Below are 19,664 nucleotides of genomic sequence, written 5' to 3'. Positions count from 1 at the left end.
AAAAATAAATTAACTGACTTTTCCTCTATGTGCACTCACAAAATAAGTTCAACATAAGAAATAATGCATTGTTTAATAACTTTATGACAATTCAGAGGATGATAGATGTTTTAAATCAATATTTTCTATTTGAGAATCTAACTTCGCACAAGTTCCTAGATCAGGAATTTTGATCACAAGATCACAAGGAAACATTTAATCACCAGAAGACTAATGGTACCTTAGATAATAAGTAAAAAAAGAGAAGCTCAAGTTAAAGTAATAAGGGAATTTTCTTTATATTTCTTATATAGTTAAAGTCATAGAGATCAATAATTTATTGTTCTAAAGTATATGCCATGTTTTGTGTATGTATAAAAATTTTTTTACTCACCAGTAGCTGTTAATCTAGTTTTAAGACCCAGAATGCCCCCCTATATTGAAGTGCAGCAATTTAACATATAACTGCATACTACAGAAAGAGAAAAGGATCCTTGATTCTAAAGGAATTGTAGGATTATAGGAAAAGATATCACTAATCCCAGGATATTGCTAGTAAGGAAATTATTTCTTTGAGAAGTAGAAATTCAGCTCAACAGAGTCAACGTGAGAGTAAAATTCTGACAGGTAATTGCATCAGCTTAAAGAAACACATAGGAATAACCGGGAAAGGTGCCATTTTGGGAAAAATGATCAGACAATGGGTCTTTGTTGATGAAGACAAATTGTGGTACAATCAACCTTGTAATAAAATTCCAGAGTCTCTACATTCAAGGACAGTAGATATAAGGATCAGGAAGATTGCTCCATAGTTGGAAGCCTGCCTCAGAAGTGGGTGTGGAGAGGAGAGCTGGAGTAGAGAAGGGATCACTAAGAAAATGATGGTTGCAGCAATCGGTCGAGATGAAAGTAGATAAAAAACCAAACATGATAACCTCTCAGTGTCTGTATTGCAAACCATAATGCCCAAAAGTAGAGAGAGTATGGGGAATATTGTCTGTCCTGGAGGGAGGGGGAGTGTGGGAAAGGTGGGGTTATATCGGGGATATTGGTGGTGGGGAATGTGCACTGATGGAGGGATGGGTGTTTGATCATTGTGTGATTGTAACTCAAACATGAAAGCTTGTAATTATATCCCATGGTGAATCAATAAAATTTGAAAAAAAAAGTTTTGGGTCTCTGAAGTTGTCCTTAGAGATAAGTGTATACAGAGCAGAGGAAGGTGTACAGGAGGAAAAGAAGACATTTCCTTTCAAAAAATGAAGGAACAAAGATGGAGAAGAGATAATGTAGGAAATAAAGAGTTGCTCATAGCTAAAGATGAAGCTGATTCATTACAACAGCCAACTTCATTAAAGACCACATTTTCTAAGCCAAACACAAACAAAAGGTCAGAGACTGAACAGTGAGAAAATCCTGACTTTTCCATGGCCACATGGATGCAGTAATTGAGAACTATTTTTTTTTAAATTAAAGATGTAGCTTTTATTAGCAAGTGTTTTTATTTTAGTGTAAACTTACGTATCTCTCTCTCCTATGTCTCTCTGTCATCTCTGTCTCTATCTATCTATCTCTGTCTGTCTGTCTGTTTTTGTCTGTCTGTCTGTCTGTCTGTCTGTCTGTCTCTCTCTCTCTCTGGTTTTGAACCACTCCCAGCAATACTCAAGGGGTTACTCCTGGATCTTGCCCAGGAATTACTCCTGGTGGTGCTCGAGGGATCATAAGGAACGCCAGGAATCTAGCCCAGGTCTGCTGCACGCATGGCAAATGCACTACCTGTTAATATACTTGTTATACATGGCAAATGCTATTACTATAGTCCCTAATATACTTGTTATACATGGCAAATGCTATTACTCTAGCCTCTGCATCTCTCAACCAACTCTAAATCACATTAAACAATTGTTTTTCAATGAAGTGGATTATTCTTGGGAATATCTATCTTGCATTTGGGCACTAAGAAAGAGGTAGAAGGATTAGGAAGTTGAGAATAGGACAAATGTCACCTAATTTTAAAGAATGTTGCCTTCTGACTACAACAGTAACAAGGGAAGATAAGAAAAGACTAAGATTGTGTAGATAAGGAATTTGGTTGTCCGAAAAACATTGAGTGCCACGTAGGACGGATACTAAGCATTGCACTATCTGCTCATACCAGTATTTTTAGCCCCTCAAACAACATTATTTAATTTAATCCCAATCTCCTACAATTAGTTTTCTATCCTGAACTCAGTGTAATATTGTCAAACTAATCAATTCTCTTTCTTACCAATCCTTTTCACATAAAATATGTCTTCACCCTGTCAAAGAAAGGTTCCCTAGCACTGGATTTAGGTGAGTCAGCACCCAAAGTAATATCCAATTGTAAAAATATATCACTTTTTCAGAGAGAAATGATAGGCTATTAAAGTTGACCTGAAACAATACAGACCTAAATCAGGAATGCATCAGGTAAATTGGATCATGTGATTACTCAGTTACAGAGTCTTTCATGACTTGTCCTGACCCTTTCTGTCTCATTCTTCATTGACTTCCCCATGGCCTTCTTGTACTCTGGATGTACTGAGATATTAGAAATTCCAGATAGGTAGATAGATGTAGATGGATAGATAGATAGATAGATAAATAGATGTTCATATATGCATACTTGTATGTATGTATGTATGTATGCTCACTTCTAAAATCTTGATACACACATTTTTCTATTCTCATTTTTCTTCACCATTTTTCCCCTTATATTTATTTATTGGATCACTGTGGGAAAAGTTACTAAGTTTTCAGGTTTAAGTCTCAGTCATACAATAGTCAAACACCTTTCCCTTCACCAGTACTTATTTTTCACCACCAAGAACCCCAATATATCCCCCTCCCACCCCTCCCAATGCCTGTGAAGCAGATGATTTATACTTAACTCCCTTTCTACTTTGATTAAATTCATTATTTCAACAAAAGATGCACCATTATTGTATAGAATTTCCCCCCAACAATCAGAATTGCTGAAAAGGCATTGTGAAATAATTTGATTTCTATAGCTGGTTATGAGAACCATATGATGTCACACAGCCACTTTGCGGCCACGTGATTTTGGATTTCTGATATTTTACTAGTAAGTCTGGAGAGATTTCTGCAAAGAGCCAGAATAATTACGAGATTGGTTTCTGTGCGTCTGGTGCTATGGCTGTGCCGGAGAGCCGCTCGTGGGGGCCAACTCGTGACCTCGGTAAGGCGTAAAGGACGAGCCGGTACCACCCCTCTTCCCATGAGACTGCAGTAGTCCTGTCACTGCCGGCTCATACTTGGCTTTCCTATAAGCTCTGAGGTGGTGGCCACCCTGCTGCCGGGGGGAGGAGGGCAGGGAGATGTGCAAGGGAGCAACACTCTTTCCCTCCTGGGAAGGCATGGTACCGTAGGTTAACGCATGGTCCATTCACTTTTCTGCCTCAAGCTGCCAGGCTCTCGATTAAGTACTTTTGCCTCTGGAGCCATGGCCCTGCCAGAGAGCCCCTTGTGGGGGACAACTTGTGACCTCATTAGAGTGTGAAGGATGAGCCGGTACCACCCCTCTTCCCATGAGATGAAATTCTAAAGTTTTAACACTTAAATCTGGAGGGATTTCTGCCAAAACCTGCTGGGTTCCGAGATTTGTTCCTGAGTCTCTGGGTTCATGTCCATTAAGCAGCTTGATCAGGAGTCAGAGAGGCTGTTTGTGGGCGATGACTTGGGGTCTCGTTGGGATGGGGAGGAAAGGGCCAGCTCCACCCCCATCCCGTGAGGCCCTGCGTGTCTTGTCACTGCAGGTCCAAACTTGACTGTCCAGTGGCCTCTGGAGGATGGAGGCCACCAGGCCGCCAGAGGGAACAGGCCAAGGCACAAAACCTATTCCCACCCGGGTTGGCCCAGCACCGGTAACCTACTACAGGGACCAGACGAATTTCTGCCAAAAGCCATTGGGTTTTGAGATTTGCTTCTGAGTCCCTGGGATCTTGGCTGTTAAGCAGTTCAATCAAGAACCAGAGAGGCCATGCTTCCAATTATATAGATGAGCCCGAGGTAATTTGTGGGTGTTTCTCCCACATACCTAACTTATGGCCATTTACTTTCTTGGTAAACTTTGCCCCAAATTTTTGGGGTGTGGCCAAAGGCACAGCAGCAATTTGGGGGTTTCTGGAAGTCTGATGCACCATCAGGCTGCTGGTGCACTTGCCTCACAGATACAGATTGACCTGCTGGTGGCACCATACCCCCTTCTTCACCATTTTTTGATGCAGCAAATTTCTATTGTCCTTCAGAACCCAGATCACAGTTCACTCCCAATGTTAACTTTCCCTTACTTCTCAAAGCTACTACTTTGTTAGGTTCACTTGATCTTTCACCTAGTATATTTAATATACTGTACTCTAATTGTCCACTTTCTTGTGTATCACATCTTGGCATTTGAATGCCCCTTTAGGGCCTGATTATACAATGCTCCATAATAATGAATAATAACTCTATTGTATAATAATTGTACAATATATAATGTATAAATAAACTCTATTTTACATAACTCTCATCCTGGATTAGTTATATTATGAATATATAACAGGCACTTATGTGAGATTTAATAAATATACATTTAGGGGACAGATAAGCATATGGATTAATTAAAGAATATGTAAATATAAGGCATGTTTGAAACTTATAAATGAATTATAAAATGATTCACTACTTTTATTCTTAAAAGTAAACTACAAGTTTTATACCATAATTTTGCATCTGAATTGTTGTGTTGGAATATCAGATATTGGCCTAAAAATCTATATTTTTAGCAAGACTTCTGGTGAAAGATCAGCTAGGCAACCCTAGCATAGCTGATTTTTCTTTTAAACTACTATATCTTTACAATGGCCATCTTATAAATTTTCTACACTCCTATACACTTAGTTTTGATGGAATACTAATTTTCTATTTGAAACTTAGCAGATGATTATATCTTATTATATAGTAGTCTCAGAATCCTTGGTATACAGTATAGTTTTTCTATGAGAATTCGGCATAACTAATTGAAACTTTTTTCTTTTTTCATTTTTTTATTTTATAAGGTCATTTACAATATTTGATTACTATTCAAACACCGAACTCACCACCATTACACCTTCCCACCACCAAATTTGAGATGTTTCTATCCCAAACCACAAACCCTGTCGCAAAGCACAACCAAAATAATGTATTTTGTATTTTCTGTTATGGAAAACCGCTGAAAATGGTATAAAAAGTAACCATAGAGGAGACAGTGTGAATGGCAAGGACCATTAAGACATTCTTTAGAATATCACTAACATGTTCTTAAAGGTTGAGTGATGTGAGCTTTCATATATATATCTATATATATATCTGAAACTATGTATGTATGAGCATAAATATATATACACATTTTCCTCTATGATTTGTTGCCTATTATTTGAACCCCATCAAGTGTGGTGTGGTACTTATGGAGAAAGGGTAGGGAGTAGCTTATGATGTGTTGTGAATACTTTCACTCATGAGTGAGGCTCGGCCTAAATGTGTGGGGAACGGCCTTGAGCATGGCGGTGGTTGGGTTCTGAAGGTTTTCTGCTGCCAGTGTTGGGTCCCTTGGGGTTGGGAGGGCTCTCACCCGCCTCCCTCTGAGGCGCCCCAAACAAATTGATAGCACTGTACAGCACCGTCCTCCTGTTGTTCATGGATTTGCTTGAGCGCGCACCAGTAACATCTCCATTGTGAGACTTGTTATTGTTTTTGACATATCGAATACACCACTGGGAGCTTGCCAGGCTCTGCCATGTGGGTCAAATACTCTCTGTAGCTTGCAGGGCTCTCTGAGAGGGACGGAGGAACTGAACCCGAATCAGTCACATGCAAGGCAAACACCCTACCTTCTGTGCTATTGCCCCAGCCCAAATTAATATTAAATGAAAAGTAATAGGTTTTATTAGATATAAAATCTAATGTTCCCACCCTGGATATCCATCTTTTCTATCTGGAGCTATCTTCAATCAGCTTGATCTAAGATCAACATTTTTTAAGAGTAGAAAGATTCCTTAGAATAAACAAGTGGCAAGGAGTGGAAAGAAGGCAAGAGTGCTCCTTGGGGGAACTTTTGCTGAATTCTTAAAATTGCAACATTTCCCATCTTTAGCATTTGAAAAATATTGACTGTACTGAAAAGTTTTAAATTTATGGCCACTAACTAGGAAATTTTTTAGTGTAGCCTGATCCAACTATTCCCTTTGAAGTTGTGCCTATAATATAAAGCACTTTACCAAAGAAAAGAAAAACAGTTCATCTCCTTGAGAAAGGGAACAAATGATTTGGGAACATGACTTTAAAGTCAACTTTCTGAGTAGAAGCACTGGATTACTCAGACCAAGTAACTGACCAGTACATCTGTAAGCTACCTGAGGAGAGGACACCTCATTCTCCTTCAACTGGGAGATGAGGCAAACAAAAACATTTCTGCTCACTTCTCAAAACCATTAACCTTTGGTCTATCAACTTAGATAAGAAATATCATAAAAGGAAACCTGGTGGAACTCCTAATGAACCAAGGAAAATCAAGGTCAAAAGGGAAATTTCAGCACCTCTATGGCTGCCAGTTTGTTGTAATTATTGGATGAAGCACTCAGGTTCTGGGCTCAGAATTTTATCCCATCATAAAAATAAGCCTTACCATACTTTCCCAACAGGCAGGCCTAATACTCAAGATTCAGTGCCATAAAATACTTTGCATTTCTTGCTGAAAAGTGTCATATAAAAGTGCAGGATATCAGCCAGAGTTTGCTTTGTTTCTGAGATTGAATTTCTGAGATTAAAAGTTTGATTTCATTGTTTTCAAAATCTCTCACATAGAATTAAAGACCAATAAATAATCATCTCTTTATTTGGCCTTCATGCACTCAGGTGTATCATGTAGGAGGATAGTAGCATGCTTTCTATTTCCAGGTAGCAGGAAATGGGTGAGAAGTAAATCAGAGGAGCCTCACCTAATAAATTAGAGGACAATTGAAAAATCATTAGTTGTTACATCAGAGCAGAAAGGAACACATGTGAACGTTAGAAAAAGAATGATTATTTAAGCGGGAAATCTATATGAGGAAAGTAAATAGCTGATGAGGAAACTCTAAAAGAGAATATTGGTATTTAAAGTTGCTACTCAAAACAACTTATCCCTCAGTTCATTACAAAGATTTATTGATGCATGTTTTAGAACCTTTTTGACTGAAATTTTAGAATTATTAAGTTGTAAACATAGTAGAACCAAAAATCACATGCATTTCATCCAATTTCCCTTAATTTTAATCTTTTTCTTCTACTTGTACAATTGTCCAAACCAGGAAATTAACATTGATAGAATATTAACTGCAAATAAGTAAAATCAGCTTAGTTCTTATTCCAATTTTTCTTATTTTCCTGTTGTGTCATTTTGTTTTTACACACCATTTGTGTGTAACTCCTGGCAGTATTCAGGACACCTGGGAGCATTCAAACCAGAGATTGAATCTGGTTTATCCAAATGCAGAGCAAGCTCCTTAAATCTCTGGCCTTTATTATGCCCTTTTTCTTCTACAGAATCCAATTGAGAGTCCTACATTGAATTTCATTATTTGTATCCTTAGTTTCCAATGATGTGTGACAGTTTTTGAGTCTTTTTTTCATTAACTTGTCACTTTTAAAGACTACTATTTTGTAGAATAGCCTCAATTCGTGTTTGAGTAATAGTAATTATTTTGTAGAATAGCCTCAATTTGTGTTTGCCTGGTATTTTCTATTAGATATGATAGATTTAGGGTATTCAGTTTGGTTTTTGTTTGTTTTTTAATTTAATTTTTTTGCATTTAAAAATATTGAATCACTGTGAGATGTAGTTATAAAGCTTTCATGATTGAGTTTCAGTCATAAAGTGATCATACACTCATCCCTTCACTAGTGTACCTTTTCCACCTCCAATGTCCCCTGTGGGGCTGGAGCAATAGCACAGCAGGTAAGGGCACTTGCCTTGCATACGGCCAACCTGGGTTCGATTCCTACATCTCTCTCGGAGAGCCCGGCAAGCTACTGAGTATCCCGCCTGCACGGCAGTGCCTGGCAAGCTCCCCATGGCATATTCAATATGCCAAAAACAGTAGCAACAAGTCTTACAATGGAGACGTTACTGGTGCCCGCTCAAGCAAATAGATGAACTATAGGAGGACAGGACAGGACAGTGATAATGTCCCCCTGTATCCCACCTGCCAACCCTACCCCACCACACCCCACCTCCTGCCTCTATGGCAGACACTTTTCTTCTTACTCTCTCTCTACTTTGGGGCATTATGGTTTGCAAGGATCTTCATTTTGGAGAAGGATATCAAAGGACCAATGTTCTACTTTTATCAATACTTTAGATTAGAAATAAATTACCTTGATGGATAGATATGACTTCTGGTGTGGAACACTTGAATCACGTAGTTAACATGGTGGCAGTTGGAGTTCTTTACAGTTAATCTTTCTGAAATTGTCACTGATGAATAAATTAGGTCAAAGCTATAAAATAACACAAGCACCTTTCTAAATCCTGTTTTTAGAACTGTTATGGTTTCATTGCCAAAAGAAGTTGCAGATGTCCCTGCCTGTATACAAGTACAGCCTTCCCCATTTAACATTCTCTGTCACAGTAGTGCAACTATTACAATCAAGACTTATGTTAATATATTATAATTATCTTAAGCCCATAGTTTTGTCTTAGCAGTCATTCTTGGTATTATACATTTTTTGAGAAAAAAAATGGCAAGTATCTATGACTACAGTGCTTTCAATTCCCTAAAAGATCACTGCCTTTCATTTTTCATACCTTTATAACCTCTGGAAATCACTGGTATTTTTACCATATCCACAGTTTTGCATTTTCTAGACTGTCACATATTTAAAATATACAGTGGGTACGTTTTCTTCTGGGCTTCTTTCACTAAGTAGCAAGTATTTAAGTCTCCACCTAGTGTTTTCATAGGTTTATTGCTCATTTATATTTTTATTCTTTGAATACTATTCTATCACTATTCTATAAAACTATGCTTTATTTATTCATTTGCCTTCTGAAGGACATATTAATTGCTTCCAAGTTTGTATGATTAGTATTAAAGCTGCTATGAATAATTGGATGTAGGTTTTTATGTGGACATAAATTTTTAGCTTTTTTGGATAAATACTAAGGATTTTGGTTGCTAGATCATATGGTAAGAATATGCTTGATTTAGTAACAATCTCTGGGGTGTCTTCCAAATTGGCTGTATCGTTTTACATTCCTTCCAGCAATGAACATGAGTCTCTGCTGCTCCCTAGCCACACTAATAGATGATGTTATCGGTGTTTCAGATTTAAGGCTATTCTTTTGGGGGGGGAGGCCATAACCTCAGGGCTTTCTCCTGGCTCTACACCCAGGGATCATTATGGCGGGTTATAGGGACCGTACCTGGTGCCAGCAATTGAACCCAAGTTGATCACGCAAAAGGCAAGAACCCTACCCACTGTGCTATTTCTGTGGCTCCAGAACTTTCTATTTGGGGACTGGAAAGATTTGAGGCTTTATAATTCTTTAAAGGGATGTAGTGATATCTCATTGTTTTTCATTTATATTTTCCAAATAATTTGATATGGGACATTTCATACAAATATCATTATTATATACTTATGCCCATAAACTTAATCATTTATCAAAGATTTCATCTGAATTTTTAGCCTGAAAGTAATTATTCTATTCTTATTAATTCTACACTCATTAAGTAATATTGAACTCCAATGAAGAGAATATTATTTCAGTGATACCTAATGGATTTCATTCTAAGACTAAGAACTAATCAAGAAGTTTCTTTTAGACCTGATAGATGACCCTTCACATTCTTACATATTCCTTTCACCAAGATGATATTTTTCAAATATAAAAATGATACAAGCACTGGCTCAGATCACAGTGTCATAAAAGCAGAAATTAGCATAAAAATGGGGAAAAACCTCAACACCTGGAAGTTGAACAACATGCTTCTAAATAACACTGGATTAAAACTAAGCCAAAGAAAAAGCAGAATAAATAAATAAATAAATGAAAAGATTTCTTGAAAATAATGAGAATGGAGACACAAACTACCAGAACCTCTGGGATACAGGAAAAGCAGTCCTTAAGGAAAAAAATCTTAGCAATGTGATCTATATTGGGAAAGAAGGAAAAGCTCAGATCAACAACTTAAACACACATCTGTAAATACCTGGGTCAGGAAACAAATGAATACCAGAGGGAAATAATAAAAACTAGAGCAAAAAACAATGATAAGGCAATCAAGAAAGCAATACTGTAATAATTAAAACTGCATGGTACTGGAACAAAGGCAGAGCAGCACACCAATGGAACAGGGTTTTGAATATTCTGACATCTGCCCCCAAACATATGATCATCTAATCTTTGATAAGGAAGCAAGAAATGTGAAGTGGAGCAAGGAAAGCCTCTTTAACAAAATGGCTGGCAAAACTGGACAGCTACATGCAAAAAAAATGGTCTCAGATCTCTACCTAATACCATGTGCAAAAGTAAGATCAAAATGGATTAAAGACCTCAACATCAGACCGGGATCCATAGGTACATTGAAGACAAGTTTGGCAAAACCCTCCACGACATTGAAGCTGATAGTATCTTCAAAGATGACACAACATTGGCCAAGCAAGTGAAAACAGAGATAGACAAAAGGGACTATCTTAAAAGAAGAAGCTTCTGCACCTCAAAAGAAACAGTGACCAAAATACAATGATAGACGACAGAATTGGAAAGGATATTCGCCCAATACCCATCTGACAAGCAGTTGATATCAAGGATATACAAAGTACTGGTTGAACTCCACAAGAAGAAAACACCCAACCCCATCAAAAAATGGGGCAATGAAATGAACAGAAACTTTCTCAAAGAAGAAATCCGAATGGCAAAAAGGCACATGAGAAATGTGCTCTACATCACTAATCACAGGGAGATGCAGATGAAAACAATGATGAGATATCATCTCACACCACAGAGACTGACCCACATCCAAAAGAACAAAAGCAACCGGTGTTGGTGCAGATGTGGCAAGAAAGGGACCCTTCTTAACTGATGATGGAATGCCAACTGGTTCAGCTCTTTTGGAAAACAGTATGGACAATTTTCAAAAAATTAGAAATTGTACTCCCATTTGACCCTGCAATACCACTCCTGGGTATATATCCCGGAGAGGCAAAAAAGTATAGTCAAAATGACATCTGCACTTCTATGTTCATTGCTGCACTGTTCACAATAGCCAAAATTTGGAAAAAACTTGAGTGCCTGAGAACAGATCACTGGTTAAAGAAACGTTGGTACATCTACACAATGGAATACTGCACAGCTGTTAGAAAAGATGAAGTCATGAAATTTACATACAAGTGGTTCTTCATGGAAAGTATCATGCAAAATGAAATGAGCCATAAAGAGAGGGACAGACTTAGAAAGACTACACTCATCTGGGGAATATAAAGTAACAGAATGGGTGCTCGCTTCGGCAGCACATATACTAAAATTGGAATGATACAGAGAAGATTAGCATAGCCCCTGCGCAAGGATGACACGCAAATTCGTGAAGCGTTCCATATTTTTTGTTACAAATCTATTGGCTATGAAATGCGCGGGCTTTGCTATAACGGCCAGTGAAGGCCAATATAAGACCCCCTTTGAAGAAGCTCGGGGCTCTCAGCCACTGCCCACTCTGGGGTATGCTGTGGAGCCCCAGCATGCTGGTCTAAATAAACCCTGTTTGTACTCCTGCAAAAAAAAAAAGTAACAGAATGGGAGTCGAACACCAAAGAATAATTGAGATAAGTACCAGGAGGTCTCCTCCAGGGCTTGGAAGCAACTTCACATGCTGGTGGAAAAGGCAGCTCAGATAGAGAAGGGAACACCAAGTAAAGGAAGTTTAGAGGACTCGCTCAGGATGCAAGATGCATGCAGAAAGTACACTATAAACCAAACTCAATGGCCACTCAAAACTTCTATTGCAAACAACAACACCCTAAAGGAAAGAGTGGGCAAAAGGGAATGCCCTGCCACAGAGGCGGGGTGGGGTTGGGGGGATGGGATGTGAGGGTGGGAGGGCTACTAGGATCATTGGTGGTGGAGAATGGGTACTGGTGGGGGGATGGGTACTCGAACATTTTATAACTGAAACCCAAGCACGAAAGTTTGTAAGTCTACAGCTGTACCTCATGGTGTTTCACTAATAAAATAAATAAATAAAAGAAAACTGTTTTAAAAAAAAACAAAAGCAATACTGTGATTCAATGAAATTAGGAGCTTGTTCTTCAAAAGAACAAATGAGATAGATATACACTTGGTTAAACTCACAAGGAAAAAATAGAAAATGCTCAATTAAATTGAATCATATGCAAAAGCTGAAAAATTATAAGGTATCATTAGAGGTTACTTTAAACAATTTCATGCTGTTAAGCTGGAGAACTTAAAAGTAACCTAGTTAATACAAGAACAACTAAATAGGCTACTTTAAGGCAAGACAGGCCCCTCAAATATAACAAATTTCAACAGAAAAAAGGGACCAAACCCCATAACAATAATCTCTCTCAATGTCAACAGGCTAAATGCACCAATTAAAAGACACAGAGTGGCAGGATGGATTAGAAAATTGAACCCAACATTCTGCTGCCTGTAAGAAACACATCTCAATAGTCAAAGAAAGCACAGGCTCAGAGTCAAAGGCTGGAAAACAATCCTACAGGCAAACTGCTCCCATAAAAAAGCTGTGGTAGCCATCCTAATATCATACCACATTGATTTCAGAGTAAAGAAGGTCACAAGAGACAGTAAAGGCCATTTCTTATTGATCAAGGGATCTGTACAACAGGAAGAACTTACAATAATAAATGTATATGCACCTAAGAGGGACCAGCAAAGTACTTAAAACAACTACTCATAGATTTGGAGAAAGACATCAATAGCAACACAATACTAGTGGGAGACTTCAACATCGCTTTATCACCTCTTGATAGATCAACCAGACTCAAGCTTAGCAAGGACATACTTTATCTGAGGGAAACAAAGGAAGAAAGGGACTTAGTAGATATATATAAGACATTTCATCCTCAAAAAGCTGAATACACATTCTTCTAAAGCGCACATGGAGCATTCTCCAAGATAGACTACATGCTGAGCCACAAAATATACCTCCATAAAATTAAGAAGACAGAGATTGTGTCAACAATCTTCTCAGACCATAATGTGCTGAAATTAGAAGTAAATCAGACGCTAAAACAGAAAACTAAATCAAACACCTGGAAATTAAACAGTGCGCTATTGAACAACGAGTGGCTTAGAAAGGAAATCAAAGAGGAAATCAAAAGATTCCTAGAAACGAATGAAAATGAGGACACAAGTTACCAAAACTTATGGGACACAGCAAAAGCTGTGTTAAGAGGAAAGTTTATAGCTCTACAAGCATTTCTCAGGAAGGAGGAGCGAGCCCACATAAATAACCTAACCTCACAGTTTAAGAGCTTAGAGAAGGACCAACAAAAGGAGAACAACCCAAACAGGAGGAAGGAAACAATAAAACTCAGAGCAGAGATTAACAAGATGGAAACCCAAAAAACAATCCGAAAGACCAATGAAACCAAGAGCTGGTTCTTCAAGAAAATTAACAAGATCGATAAGCCTCTAGCAAAACTCACAAAGAAAGGGAGAGAGAAAACCCTAATAAACCGAATCGGAAATGAAAAGTGGGTCATTACAACAGAAACTACAGAAATTCAAAGGATCCTCAGGGAGTACTTTGAGAAGCTTTATGCCACGGAACATGAAAACCTCAAGGAAATGGATAAATTCCTAGACTCTTACAGACTCCCAAGGCTGAACCAAGAAGACCTGGAATACCTGAACAGACCTATCAACATCAAGGAAATTGAAATGGTAATAAAAAGTCTCCCCAAGCACAAAAGTCCTGGCCCAGATGGATTCACTAGTGAATTCTTCCAAATCTTTAAAGAGGACTTACTCCCAATCCTCTTTAAGCTCTTCCACGAAATTGAAATATCAAAAACACTTCCGAACAGTTTCTATGAAGCAAATATCACCCTGATACCAAAAGCAGACAGAGATACCACAAAGAAAGAGAATTACAGGCCGGTATCCCTGATGAACACAGATGCAAAGATCCTCAACAAACTACTAGCAAATAGAATCCAACTATTCATCAAAAAGATCATACACCATGACCAAGTAGGATTCATCCCAGCGATGCAAGGGTGGTCTAACGATCGGAAATCAATCAACATAATCCATCATATCAACAAAAGAAAAGATAAAAAGCATATGATCATATCAATAGATGCAGAGAAAGCATTTGACAAGATCCAGCACCCCTTTATGATGAAAACCCTAGCCAAAATGGGTATAGAGGGGACTTTCCTCAACATAGTTAAAGCCACCTACCACAAGCCTACAGCAAGCATCATCCTCAATGGGGAAAAATTGAGAGCCTTCCCTCTAAGATCAGGGACGAGACAAGGATGCCCACTCTCTCCACTGCTGTTCAATATAGTACTGGAAGTACTTGCAATAGCGATTAGGCAAGAAAAAGATATTAAGGGTATTCAGGTAGGAAAGGAAGAAATAAAGCTCTCACTATTCGCAGATGATATGATACTATACTTAGAGAACCCTATAACCTCCACCAATAAACTCCTAGAAACAATAGACTTGTATAGTAAAGTTGCAGGCTATAAAATCAATATCCAAAAGTCCATGACTTTCCTATACGCAAAAAGTGAGAGAGAAGAGAGTAACATAAAAAAAATCCCTTTCACAATTGTCCCCAGAAAATCAAGTACCTAGGAATCAGCTTAACTAAGGAAGTAAAGGACCTGTACAAAGAAAACTACAAAACGCTACCTCAGGAAATAAAAGAGGACATGAGGAAATGGAAAGATATCCCCTGCTCATGGGTCGGGAGACTTAACATTGTCAAAATGGCAATACTTCCCAAAGCATTGTACAAATTCAGTGCAATCCCTATAAGGATACCCATGACATTCTTCAAAGAAATGGAGAAAACACTCCTGAAATTTATATGGAACAATAAGCCCCCACGAATAGCTAAAGCAATTCTTGGGAAAAAGAAAATGGGAGGAATCAACCTCCCTAAGTTCAAGCTCTACTACAAAGCAGTAATAATTAAAACAGCATGGTACTGGAACAAAGGCAAAGCTGCAGACCAATGGAACAGGGTTGAATACACTGACATCTCCCCTCAATCATATGATCATCTAATCTTTGATAATGGTGCAAGAAATGTGAAATGGAGTAAGGAAAGCCTCTTTAGCAAATGGTGCTGGCAAAACTGGATGGCTACATGCTAGAAAATGGGCTTAGAACTCTGCCTAACACCATGTACAAAAGTACAATCAAAATGGATTAAAGACCTCAACATCAGACCAGAAACCATAAGGTACATTGAAGACAAAGTTGGCAAAACCCTCCATGACATTGAAGCTAATGGTATCTTCAAAGATGTCAAGCCACTGGCCGAGCAAGTTAAAACAGAGATAGATAAATGTGACTTTCTTAAACTAAGAAGCTTCTGCACCTCAAAAGAAACAATGACCAAAATACAAAGACAGTCTACAGAATGGGAAAGGATATTCACCTAATACACATCTGACAAGGGCTTGATATCAACGATATACAAATTACTGGTTGAACTCCACAAGAAGAACACACTGAACCCCATCAAAAAAAGGGGCAATGACATGAACAGAAACTTTCTCAAAGAAGAAATCTGAATAGCAAAAAAGCACATGAGAAAATGCTCTACATCATTAATTATCAGGGAGATGCAGATCAAAACCACGATGAGATACCATCTCACACCTCAGAGACAGGCCCACATCCAAAAGAACAAAAGCAACCAATGCTGGCATGGATGTGGCGAGAAAGGACACTCCTTCACTGTTGGTGGGAATGCCGACTAGTTCAGCCCTTTTGGAAAGCAGTCTGGACAATTCTAAAAAAAGTAGAAATTGAGCTCCCATTTGACCCAGCAATACCACTCCTGGGAATATATCCCAAAGAGGCAAAAATGTATAGTCGAAGTGATATCTGTACTCGTTTGTTCATTGCAGCACTCTGGCTATTGTAAATAGCCAGATTCTGGAAAAAAACCTGAGTGCCCAAGAACAGATGACTGGTTAAAGAAACTTTGGTACATCTACACAATGGAGTACCATGTAGCTGTTAGAAAAGATGAAGTCATGAAATTTACATAGAAGTGGTACTACATGGAAAGTATCATGCTAAGCAAAATGAGTCAGAAAGAGAGGGATAGACATAGAAAGATTGCATTCATCTGGGGCATATAAAGTAACAAAAAGGGAGATTAATACCCAAGAATAGCCAAGATCAGTACCAGGAGGATTACTCCATAGCTTAGAGGCCAGCCGGACATTCTAGGGGAAAGGGCAGCTCAGATAGAGAAGGGAGCACCAAATAAAGGGTGTTTGGAGGATCCTCCCAGGAGGGGAGATGCATGCTGAAATTAGACTATGGACTGAACATGATTGCCACTCAATGCCTCTTTTTCAGACCACAACACCCAAAAGGAGAGAGAGAACAAAAGGCAATGTCCTGCCACAGAGGCAGGGTAGGATGGGGGGGATGGGTGTAGAAGGGATACTGGGATCCATGGTGGTGGAAAATGGGCACTGGTGGAGGGATGGGTATTTGATCATTGTATAATCGAAACCCAAGCACAAAAATTTGTAAGTCTACAGCTGTACCTCATGGTGTTTCACTAATAAAAAAAGGGAAAAAAAGGGAAAAAAAGTAACCTAATTAGATTTCATCTGCACATTAAGGAAATTCCAGTAGGCGGGGGTCACACCCACCACCTGGCCCCCTGGTGCCGCGTAATCCCATCAGCGGCCAAGACTCAGAGACTATAAAATCCAGATCCCGGACGAGAACAGTGCAGTCTCTGCCCCCGCGCCTGGGTGTTCCTTCCCGGAGCCCCTTGGAGGGGAGCGGGTTGAGCTTTCCTCCCCGCCCCGACCAGGGCTCCGGCAGCCGAAGACCTCCAGGACCAGCCACCACCATGCTGAGACCACTCTCCGCACACATGAAGGTACTGGCAGAGGGACAAAGCCACGCGGGTTCCGGGGCCGAGACCTCCAAGCCTACTCGAATTGGAGTCGAGCATCTTCCACCCAGATCCTCCAAATTCCAGTAGGCGGGGGTCACACCCACCACCTGGCCCCCTGGCGCCGCGTAATCCCATCAGCGGCCAAGACTCAGAGACTATAAAATTCAGATCCCGGAACCGCGCGGCCGCATTTGCGGCCGCGCGACATCTTATCAAAATTTGGACAAACTTGCAGGCTATCGAATGTAGCCTGCCCACAGGGCAGAGTCTGGCAAACTCCCCGTGGCGTACCAATTATGCCAAATACCAGTAACAATGATGGGTCTCATTCTCCTAAATAGCCCCGAATATAATCTCAGGGCTAGGATGAAAGAGACGTTACTGGGGCCTGCTCGAGGCAATCGACGAATAACAGGATGATGAAATGAAAAATGAAATTAAGGAAATTAGTGACATTTTCACTTAAGTGGACACATGCCACATACCATCTGACCATCTGAGATATAAAGTTGATTATAAAACTGAAACATCATAATTTAAGTTCTTTTTTTTTGTTCTTGTTCTTGTTCCTTCGGCTCTGGGGATTTTCCCACACGACAGTGCCCAGGGACAATTCTAGGGTCTTTGCTCACGAGTGACCTTAGTCGAAGCTCAGGAGACAATGTTTGGTTCTGGGGATTCGAACCAGAGTCAGCAGAATGAAATACGAACATCTTAACCCCTGTACTATCACTCTGCTCCCAGACCTTACTTAACACTCACCAATCTTGAATTCTATATTCAGTGCTCCATTAAAATATAGTAAAAATACAGCCATTCTCTAATAAAGGATATACTCTCAACAGTCATGGAGTTTGGGTATGGCAGAAAAGGCAAATAATAATATAATTAATTAAAAGGCACTGCGTGACAGCCCACCTACGAGATGGTCAGACTTCTTCATCAAGACCCTGAACAATCGATTTGAGGCTCTTTGTGTTGTAGAACAAGCAGATGCCATTGGGCTACACTAGCACACGATAGGGACGAATGAAGACATTACTGACACCTGCTCTAGCAAATCAATGAGTAAGGGGATGTCAAATGATCAAGTGATCAAGTGATACCTTTGATATAAATAAATTTGATCCCAGAGATAACTCCTTTTCACATTTGAATGTTCTTTCATTTCACTATTTTCGATAGCTGAGATCCTGTATACTCAATTTTTATTCACCTTTTTTGACATTATTAAACATAACTAATATTTAACAATAATTTTGTACACTACTAGTACCATTTTCTAATTATTGATAACTATTATTTTTTAATTAGTTGAATAATTTTATTCAACCCTCAATTAATTATTTCCCATTATATTTACTATCATATTTTATTGTATTATACTGTAATAAGGGCTGGAGCGATAGCACAGCGGGTAGGGCATTTGCCTTGCACGCGGCCGACCCCGGTGACCTTGGTCTGATTCCTCCACCCCTCTCAGAGAGGCCGGCAAGCTACCCAGAGTATCTTGCCCTCGTGGCAAAGCCTAGCAAGCTAGCTATGATGTATTCCATATGCCAAACACAGTAACAAAAAGTCTCACAATGGAGACATTCCTGGGCCCGCTCAAGCAAATCGGTGAACAACGGGAGTAGAGTGCTACAGCGAACTCATCAGTGGAGCCAAATAGAACACTTGATGGGTAAAAATATACATCATAGTCTAGATTGATAAACTAGATTCATCTACAAGGGTGCCCCAGATACGATAGAATTTATACTCTGCTATTTAAGGAAAATAGCAAGTAAGGAATTAAAGAATCATTAAGTTGAGAAATCAAAAAAGGAATTTTTTTTTCATGTAACTTGGGACACATTAGCGTTGTTATTATTGACCAGAAAAGCAATGGAAAGTCACTAGGGCTTTTAACAGAGACCCAACATACTCATATTTGTAATTTCTGAAGACTACACTGGCAGGCTACGTACAGATTGAGTTACAATTTGGACAGTAGAGTATATAAAAAGACCATTTAGGATATTACTGGGTCAGGACAGGCAAAAGATGAAAGTGTTTTAGGTGGGCTTCTTCCACTTGGTAATTTAAGATTTGAATACCGATTTTTTTTAAATGGAGAAAAGGAGACATTTGGGAGATGCTAAAAAGTCAACATAATTTGGACTCAGTAATTGGATGTGAAAGACAAGAGAGACGGATGTGTATAAGATCATTCCCAGGATTCTGGCTTGAGCAACTGAGTACACAATGGAGCATTCATCATGAGAGAGTGCCAAGGGAGGAATTTGTGAAGGAAGTACATGACTTTAGTTTTGAATATCGACAATTTGGAAAGAAATAAGCACTTACGTTAAAGGGAGAGTTGGAATGAGGGGAGGCAGAGGAGGGGAGAACCCTCTGTTGGAGAGCGTAGTGTTGGAACATTGTATGTATGAAACCCTATCAATAACAGTATTGTAAATAACAATGCTTCAGTTTAAATATTTTAATTCG

General features: G+C 39.1%; 1 non-coding gene across 1 annotated transcript; it reads left to right on the top strand.

The window, feature by feature from the left end:
• Nucleotides 1–11,519: 11,519 nt before the first annotated feature.
• Nucleotides 11,520–11,626, top strand: LOC130022813 (U6 spliceosomal RNA). The gene has a single exon (XR_008792320.1). It is a non-coding gene; the product is annotated as a U6 spliceosomal RNA (small nuclear RNA).
• The last annotated feature ends 8,038 nt before the right edge of the window (nt 11,627–19,664 follow it).

The sequence above is a fragment of the Sorex fumeus genome, unplaced genomic scaffold (genome assembly GCF_029834395.1).
Source record: "Sorex fumeus unplaced genomic scaffold, SorFum_2.1 ptg000002l, whole genome shotgun sequence".
NCBI classification, from domain to species: Eukaryota; Metazoa; Chordata; class Mammalia; order Eulipotyphla; family Soricidae; genus Sorex; species Sorex fumeus.
The sequence above is the reverse complement of the archived record's forward strand: the minus strand, read 5'-3'. Positions and strand labels throughout refer to the sequence as shown.